At 32.1% G+C, this 9,865-nt stretch overlaps 1 protein-coding gene across 2 annotated transcripts in view; it reads left to right on the plus strand.

Annotated features, from left to right (window-relative positions):
• Positions 1–9,865, plus strand: part of LOC117180398 (uncharacterized protein DDB_G0284459-like) — a 201,729-nt gene that overhangs the window by 127,284 nt on the left and 64,580 nt on the right. Inside the window, exon 1 of one of the 2 annotated variants that reach the window (XM_033372889.1) lies at positions 3,171–3,207. The exons of the other annotated variant lie outside the window; for it this stretch is intronic. The gene's annotated coding sequence lies outside the window, so the exon portion shown is untranslated. Of the gene's footprint in view, positions 1–3,170; positions 3,208–9,865 lie in introns of those variants that run through there. 2 annotated transcript variants of the gene reach the window in all.

The following is a 9,865-nucleotide window of genomic DNA, read 5'->3' on the forward strand; positions in this document are numbered from 1 at the left end:
GAGTTTCGAAGAACATGTTTTTTTGACTCATATTTATTTTTTCGATTTACGATTGGACCGTAAGACATAAATAATTTGAAATCTACGATTTGAAATCAATGGCCAAGTACTGACCATGACCACTGGTGTAATACCGGCACAGGAGTTACGCCAACGGTTGGCGTGATACTGGATCGACTACTGGCGCAGTACTAATACGGATTATTGGTAAAATACTGAAATAAAAGTTTAACCAACGGTTAGCATCATACTGGCGTACCACTGGCTGAGGAGCGATATGCGTTACTGGTGAAATACTGGCACCGGCGTTTCTCCAGCGATTGAAGTAACAGTGGCCACACACCAACTTCAAGTACTGATTGACAACCGACATAAGAGTTCAGCCAGTGGTTGTCGTGATACTGAGTCTATTACTGGCGCAGTACTGATACGTACTACTGGTCAAATACTGACATAAGCGTTCATCCAACGGTTGGTATGATACTGGTGTACTATATGCATAGGAATAATATTTATTACTAGTGAAATATAGTGACATATGAGTTTAACCAACGATTGGTATCGTATTGGTTTGCAACTGACCCAGTACTGACCATTACCATTGGTTTTATACAGACACAGCATCCTCGCCAATGGTTGGCGTGATATTGGATCTACTACTGGCGCAGTACTGATACGTATAACTGGTCAAATACTTATACAAGCGTTGAAACACAGGTTAGTATTATACTGGTGTACTACTGGCTTAGGATTAAAATGCATTACTGGTTAAATACCGGCATCGGTGTTTCGCCAGTGATTGGCGTAGTTCTGGCCACATAATAACTTCAAATCCTGATTGACAACCGAGATAAGAGTACAGCCAATGGTTGGCGTGATACTGTGTCTACTACTGGCGCAAGAGTTCAGCCAACGGTCGGCATTATACTGGTGTACTACTGGCTTAGGAGTGGTAAACATATCTGGTGAAAAATTGTTGCGCAACGTGGTAAAATTTCTAAGTTCCGTCGATACAAATTTTAAATGCTCATTAAATGTTATTATCACAACTTTTAAAATGGTCTAAAACGCGAAAAAAAAAAATATTACACGAAGCAAAATTGTAATCGATTTATATAATTTATTCAAAAATTATTTTATTTATATTTACGTGAACAGTTAGTTTATTTTATATCTATTTGATGTCGTATGATGGTAAAAAGATTAATGAGAAAAAAAGAGTTCAAAAATTGTTGTTTTAAATTTTTCTGAACCGTAGCTTATGAGGATGGCTTTTTCACAGAGTTTCAACTTGTCGGAAAAGCGCAGTGGTTAGCACTCCCAACTGCTAGGCGATAGATTTAGGTACATAGACGTAGGTTCAAAACCCCGTAGCGTTAGAAATATTATTTGTAATTTAATGTGTAAAAGTGTAATATATGTATTCATTCTAAGCAGTGCCATTAACATGTATTGTCAAAATACTCGCAGTCAATTATTATTTATTTTTTAAATACCTTTTTTGTTATATCTTTAGATCATAGAAACAGTGGGTATTAATATTTAGCCAAAAGTTTGAAAATTATATTTTTGTAATTATAAATAATATTCGGACGATATGTAATCGTATGATGATGAATGGATGGTCTTTAAAACAATTAAATAATTTTTTATCATTTTCAAAATTAACTCCGGCATTTTCGTACGCCAGCGGTTCGGCAGTACTGCCCCAGTACTGACAGGCCAGTACCTCCAAGCATTACAGCAAGTGCTGGCATAGTACTTGAACAATACAACCAGCCAGTACTGGAACTCCGACAGGTGGTACTAGACAAGTACTGGGCCGGTGGAGTATTTATATCTGGGATACCTTCGTCATCACTTGGAGCCTGACCAGTATCTGTCCTGTACTAATCTGCAGTAGTGGCCCAGTGGTGAACTTCAGTGCTGGCCCAGTACTACAGGTCAGTACCTCGCTGAGTTTGCAGTATTGGTTGAGCCAGCACTGGGCCAGTATTAACAGAGGATACCGCACCAGTACCAAATGTAAGTACTAGCCCAGTACTGGATAAATACTGCAAGTCTGTACAGAACATTGTTATCATTAGGGGTTTTACCGGTATAAAACCAGTAGTCCTGCTAGTATTCTAACAGTAACGCGCCAGTACTGAACTCCGACCGGCGGTACTGGCGTTGTACTGTGCCGGTGGTTAATTTCCCCCTGGGAGGCCAGAAATGAAAAAGTCAGTTGTTCATTGAATAAAATATATGGTCCTCACAGTCATGCATTTCATACATTTAATTTAAATTTGTGTTTACTAAATCTTACTATACTTCATTCTTACATGGAGAGAAATTTGGGGAGATTAATTCACTGCAGTGCTTCTTGATTTTATCAATCTTTGGCACCAGACCTAAGGTATCGGAACCCTTGCTTTTAAAGCATAGGTCTCGAAGTTTCAGGCATTAGGCCACGCTACTATGTTCTCAGGTCTCAAATTCTATGCTTTAGGATCATAGAGTATGAGAGTTTAAAGCACGTAAAAATTATAGCTCTAAAAACACGCGATTCTGTAAATTCATGTCTTGAAATTTTTCTCCATGTTGATTGTTTCAATTTACAATTGTGTAATTCTGAAAAAGCAAAATGTAAAATTTGTTATCTTAAGGTTTCTGATACAAAATTTTTTTGTAGCATATAAATTTTCAAATTTTTCAATATTGCCTTTCAGTTTCCTACCTTTTGGGGAGCGCTCATTACACAATTCTTAAATCCCAATTAATTGATTTTAAAAACAAAATAGGTTGAATTTGTCGTAAAAACAGTGATAAAAGTTGGACGATTTGAATGCGAAAGACTCGAATTTTTTCTTGGTGTGATAATATTTATGTACACTGTACATTCTACAATGTATACACGTAGATCACACATTATTATCGTGATAGCGTTCTTATTTTATTCAATAGAGCATTCAAAGGTAGAGAAAATCAAAAGGTACTATGTTGACAATGATAAACTGTGACGCAATCACTAGGATGCGACGTTTCGCACGAAACCGGAAGTTGTGTGTACCTTATTAGCACCTAACCCGTTCACCAGTAGATATACGGATTCTACGCGGACCACAAGCAATGTATACGTTTTCTTCTGTCGAAAGTTCAGTTTGCCGCCGGATTTCTCCGCGATCACTTCGCGAACTTTTTCTGCCTTCAAAAATTCGCAAAAAAGTGAGCAAAATATTCAACAAAAATTCAGTTTAACACAAAAGTGGCAAAAAGTATACAATGTGTAAACCCTGTTTTTGGTGATAAAAAATTATATGCTGCTAAAAAGTGTTTTTATGTGGAAATTGCGCTTTGGTTCATTCGAAAAAATAATAGATAAATTTAATCCTCATACAATTAAAAATAATTGTATCTCAAACAATAAATAAAAATAAATTAAATACACTTTGATAATTTTAAAGCAAGTCTGGCTAAATAAGTAATACACAATTATTTACTGATTTATTTTAAACATCTAACCATAATACTTGAATATGCCAAAGGAGAAGAAAAATATAAAAGGAGAAAGAAAATGAATATTATATTATATATTTTCTACAATTTCTCAGGAGTGATACATTGTGTTTTTTTTATAACAGAGAAGATGAAACCGTCAAATTACGTATATAAATAAAAAAAGTGAGAAAATAATGATTATAGTACTAGAATGAAAAGAAGAATCCTAATTCCTCCTTCTCTTGTGGTTTCACAAAATGATATGTTTGGAACGCTACCGTTAACCACAGACGGATCCTGCACAGGAAACAGAATTACATACATAAGGCACACATAACATATGTAAGAACTCGCATTAGGATATGGAAATAGACAGCGGCAAGTTGGCATTTGCAAGACCCGCATGTTAATTTTTTAGATAATATGTAGATGCGGGTAAAACACTTTAATTTAATTTCGTTCAGCTGACGTAGTCGACGAGTATATCTCAGTGTCATATTATTTATCAGCCAGAAATCACCGTGCGCAAGATAACCTGGGGAAATATAGCGCATGCTTTACTCAACAAAAATTCCATTTATACATACGGAAAAAATTGTCTGCAAACATGTTAGAGGTTCTTTTTAAAATTATGAATTGTTAATTCAGCTAAGAAAACAGTTCCTGCGTTTCCACCTGCTTGGAATTCTTTTGTCTCAGAGTTTTGTGTACCACAGAGTGACAGCTGAAATTTCGAAATAACATTATTATAATTAATTCTTTATCATAATTCGACACGAAAATCGACGGCTTCATGCAATATGGATTCAAGTTCTGCCTAATCCGTATAAATAAGAATCAAGTGGCCATTATTTCATATAAAAAGTCAGGTTAGAGTTGCTCTGTATATGAAATCAAGTCTATTTTTTGACAGTTCCATTTTTTGATATAAAATAAAGAAATAGATCGTTCTGAAACGAGTAATAAAATATAAACAATTTAAATTATCATGATGCAAAACTTCCTAATTATGTTTATTTCATCACCAAAAGTAAAAATTTCAGAATCGATAAAAATGGACTTGATTCCATACACAGAACAACTCTTGATTTTTTATACAAAATAATCGTAATTTGAATCTTTATACGAACCTACCTGAACTTGATTCTATATTGCATAGTCGATATGAGCAATCGATACGCAATTTTAGAAACAAAAACAACATTGCCATAATTAAGAACCATACAAATTTTAGAAAAAATGTCTTCCTTCGAAATTAATAAGTATTTTAATGGCATTATTTTTAACTCCCTAGATCCAAAAATCTTTTTGATTTAAACTTTTTTCGATGTAGTGGGAAAATTGTTTTTGATTGATATTGAGGACAAATATTCCACTTCATTTTGCAAAACATAAGAATTTTTACCAGCTTGTATAAAAAATAAAATTTGTTAAATAAACATTGTCTCTTGTGGACCTATACCTAGCAATATCATATAAGTCGCAAAATTCTATTCTAAAACTCAAGACATTGTTAGAAACCTTTTAAAACTGTAAAACGATCTTTCTAAAAGTAATCAAATTTAATTAACAGGTCAGTCAACATCGATAAATATATAATAATTATTAATTTTGAGAAGGCGTGAATCAAACGTAAATCAACTTGTTCTCGAAAATTGAAACTGAATTTGTCAACAGAATCAACAGGGACCCTGCAAACAGACAAAATAAGTTAAATTGATACCAACTTTCGTTCGATGTGTCAAATCTAAATTTTTAGTTTATAGCTTCAGCGTCAGGGGAGCTCCTCAGGGGCTTCCCATCCGTCTTAAAACTACATAAGCAATTACCTCTAGCAGAAATATTTTAATGAATTATTATGGGTTTCTGGCAGTGAAAAAGTATTTTTCGTTCATTTGCATTGAGTCGTTAAAAAAATACTTAACTCTTTTTTGAGCATTCTTAAATCCTCCCTTTGCCCTTTTAACGCGTCGTAGTCTTTTTTTACTGCTCCCCCTTAGATGTTACGTAAATTTTGTCACAAAAAGTAATTCATTGAATAAGAGACAGCTCAGTTTTATTGAAACCCGAATTATTATTTTTTCCCCTTGAATTAATAATTATTCCGTTTATAAATACTACTCAGGCAATAAATATGATACCACTCGATATTTTTAGTATTTCGTTTCAAGGCTCTGAACTTGAACGAAAAATTCGTTACAATTTAAATTAAAATCATTTATAAAATAAGAAATATAAAAAGTAAGTTAAAAAATTAGACGTGAATCTTAAATTCAAAATTTTGAATGCTTTTTTTTTAGTATACCTTTTTTTTAATTTTTACCATTTTTTTAGCTCAAAGATCATGCTTTGGCTACAAACTGGCGCAAATTAATAACATATTTTCATAAGAAATAACGGATATTCCACGTAAAATTGAAATATGTTGAATGTTTTTCCAATACCTTTATAAATATTTTTAAAAAGTAATTTATTTTGAGAACATTAGGGGCAGAACTTTTCATCTTTTATGTTATTTTGCGGGGAAAAACTTACTTTTTGGATTACAAAACATTGCATATATTTAATGCAAAAATTTCTATAGAAGTATATCTCTTGACAGCGTTGCGTAGAACCCCCCCCCCCCCCCCCCCCCCCCCCTTCGTAACAAAGCGCAGTATTTTTGTTTACCCCCTTCCCCTAAAGGCGTTTCCTATTTTTGAACGACCCCGAATGTAACTATGTTTGTTTTACTAAGTTTCAATGTAAAGTTTTCTGCACATGGAAGATAATAATATGAAATAAAATAAGGACTTTTTAATTTAAGCTTTTAAAAAACGTGCCATTATTTAATAAAATCGAATCAAAATTTAAGTACTAAAAGTGATTTTTAATTAATAATTAGTGACATGTACAAAGTTATTGAAATCATAAAGATTGAAAAATGGAAGTGGTTTGTGTGAAGAGTAATTTGACGTCGTTTGCACTGGACTCGTCTAAAGACTAAAGAAAGAAGGACGTCTTCTTCCGCGCACTTTCGCTGGAATCTCTAATTATTTCCACCCAATTAAACCAACGAAGGAACGGAACTGAACGCGTGTATCGCGCGTGCAATTGCACACACTGAGACTTAATTCCTCCGGTCAACCTTACAGTTCAGAAAGCGTGCTCATATACTGGGAAATTATAATTGGATAACAGAAATATGGCAAAAAAGCTCTTCCTTTTCAAGCTTAATGATAATTCAAGTCGTGTTCAATTAGCTCTTTCCTGGTGAATTATACGCAGACTTTTCATAGGGATTTAATTTTTTTGTTGGGATAGATAAATTTGAGGGTAAATTTCTCATTCGTGTGCGGTAATTTGAATCATTAAAAGAAGTTATTTACATAAAAAATAGTAAATTTTCACTAAATTGGAAACAAGGTTTAAGGAAAGAAATGTTTTTTTACAAAGCAAAGAGTACATTTTCGAAGCGGAATTTTGGCTGAGTTTTACAAGGATTTTACCATTAAAAATTTATCAATATAAATTTTTCAATCAATCTATTCCAATTATACTATTCCTTTTCAAAACTATTTTTCGCACAAGATAAGAATTTTTCATCTTTTCTTTCTGTCCCAGGATAAGTTATTCATTACAAATAAAAAAATCTTCTTTACAGACAGTATCCAAATTTAATACTGTGATTCTTCGAAACTTTAAAATGTACACAAAACACTTCAAAATTTAAAATAATAAATTTCTCATGATATTAGAACATTTCAAGCTCTTTCAAATATTCAACATTCTAAATTGAAGAAAACGATCAATCCAAACGTTAAAAACTGTACAATTTCCAAATGAGGAATTTTACTAATTCGAGTTGAACTGTTAAAATTGAGGCTTACTAATGATTTTTCGACATGTTTCGACCACATAACAAGTCTTTATCAAGGCATTTAAACTGAAAAAAATATAGCAGACTTGATAACATGATAAGGACTAAGTCCGAATTTGATTAATAAACCTTAACACCAAAAACTCGAAATTTCAACTACTTGAAATTAAAAATTGAAGCTCACTAAATGTAACTTTTATTCGGAAAAATAGTTTCAACTCAACAGTTTTCATTTGAAAGTGAGGAAAATTTATCCAATTGAACATTTTTTGAGGTTGAACAATTTATATACTGAAATATGAAAAATTACGGAATTTTATGTGGGCAAATATTTAGTATTTTTAAATTAAACAAATTTAAATGTTGATATCTTTGCAATAGTTTTTTTAGTATCGTTCTGGATCTCTTTTAATTTTATAATCTTTTAATAATCTCTTGGTTATGACATAATAATACATATAAGAGGCATTTAGCTCCATAGGATTGAAATAAAAACCTGAAGATAATTCAGACAAAATCTTAATTCCCATTTAAGATTATAATCCAATAAAAAATCAACATTTTAAGCAAAGAAACGTAAACAAAATTTTAATTAAGTTTTTATTTTTGCTGACCCCCTCCCCGCTTCTTTCCACCAAAGGCCTCACGTAATTTATGTCGCCTCTAACTTCCATAATTTTTTCAAACTTTTCAAAAATCCTCTGATGGCAATGTCTCGTATATTTCAGCGTACTTTCTAAAGAAATCTTATGGACTATTCACATATAAGGGGTCTTCCATATATTACTGAACTTTTTTTGATGTTTTTTGGGCCCAACCAATTTTGTATGTGCATTGACTTCGATACAAAATAATAATATAATATATTACGTTTTCAAAAAAATAATTTTTGATCAAGTTAGCATCTTTTGAAATGTCAAAAAAAATAATAAACTTTTTGGATTAAGTTTATGTCAAACAAAAAAATATATATTACATATATCTTTTATTGTTTTCTTTATACAAATTATACATCTGTTAAGAATTCTAATTTTTCATTTTTTGACTATTTTAAAGTGTCCTATGAATCCCATTAACCAAATACAAAAAATACACACATACATATTCCAACTGGATAAAAAATATGATCATATAGATATTATTTTTTATTGAAAATTGTAGCTACACATAAAAAAATCGCAATAATTTTTGAACACACAGAGAAATCCTAAATTTTTTAAACCTTGAATCAAGTTTTTACTTTACATGAGTAACTTTAAATGTAAATTTTCAACTTCTCAGCGCGGTGGTCAAACGTGTTTTTTTTAACCACGATTTATCCTGATAGAATACCTCCACTCGTATAAATCCATCAAAAAATATTTTTTTAAAAGCTGCGACTAGTCGTCATGAAAATTGACGGAGCTGGAAAAGGACAAGGACTAGTCGTCGAAAAATTTCGAAACGATTAGCCATACTTAATAACAATATTGAACTACTCATAGCGAATTTTGGGAATGACACTTCGTTTTTCAAATTTTTTGTTTTCACTTCTTGCTACCCTCTTATATTACTTTACTTTGTAATAAAATTTTACATTAAAAAAAATTTTTACGTAGCATTTCTCACATAACATTTCTCGAACCCTCAGTCCTCTCCCATCGTAACAGGACCATAACAGCTCCTCTTGAACCCTCTGTCCGCCCTGAAAGCATTACGTCATATATGGAAGACTCCTAATTGGCTTTAGTACCTTCAATTGTTATAGGCATGGTACTAAAGCCACCTTCCCTATTAAATTCTTCGTTAAGAGTTAATAAAATTTCATTTTTTAAAGAAAATAGAAACTGCAATGGGCAAGACGGACGTGCGCTGATATATTTTCCGTCAATTTCCACAAATTTGAGCGAGATATATCTTCTTTAGTTAAATTATGAGAATGTTGGAAAAAGTACATGATTTGCCCTTAAGATCGAATAACCACTTGCAAAAGCTTAAATTATAATCTAGGCGCCCTCAATAAAAACAGACTTATTTTGTACGTTAATTTATATCTGAAATTTAACTTTCGATTCGTGTAGCGTATGTAAACAATCATAGAATATGGTAAGAACAAGTATTTTGTGTATTTCAAAGAACCTATTTGTCTCATAGACAAAAATTTTAGTTAAAAAATGTTGGTTTCATAAAGATCCAAAAAATTGAGGTTCATTGATGCTTGTACTCTACGTGACTTGCAATATCAAGTAGATAGTACGACAGAGCCATTTTTTATAATTAAAATTGAGTTTTTTCTTGTAGCAAATAAAAAAACTTCGTTAATTTTTCTTCCATAAGGCTCAATTCATACAAAGTATAAAAAACGATGCTTAGAAATTGTCATGAAATTTACGAAGCCTGCATTCTAATTTTATTGTTTATAATCTTGTCTGACTGACGGAAACGGATTAAGGGCATGTGACACAGCTAAATACCTATATTACCGACCACAGTTTTTCAGTTCACTGAATGTTTTTTTGAACCTAAGAACTTTTTTTGTAAGTAAAA

Source organism: Belonocnema kinseyi, chromosome 9 (genome assembly GCF_010883055.1).
Source record: "Belonocnema kinseyi isolate 2016_QV_RU_SX_M_011 chromosome 9, B_treatae_v1, whole genome shotgun sequence".
In the NCBI taxonomy this organism is placed as follows: Eukaryota; Metazoa; Arthropoda; class Insecta; order Hymenoptera; family Cynipidae; genus Belonocnema; species Belonocnema kinseyi.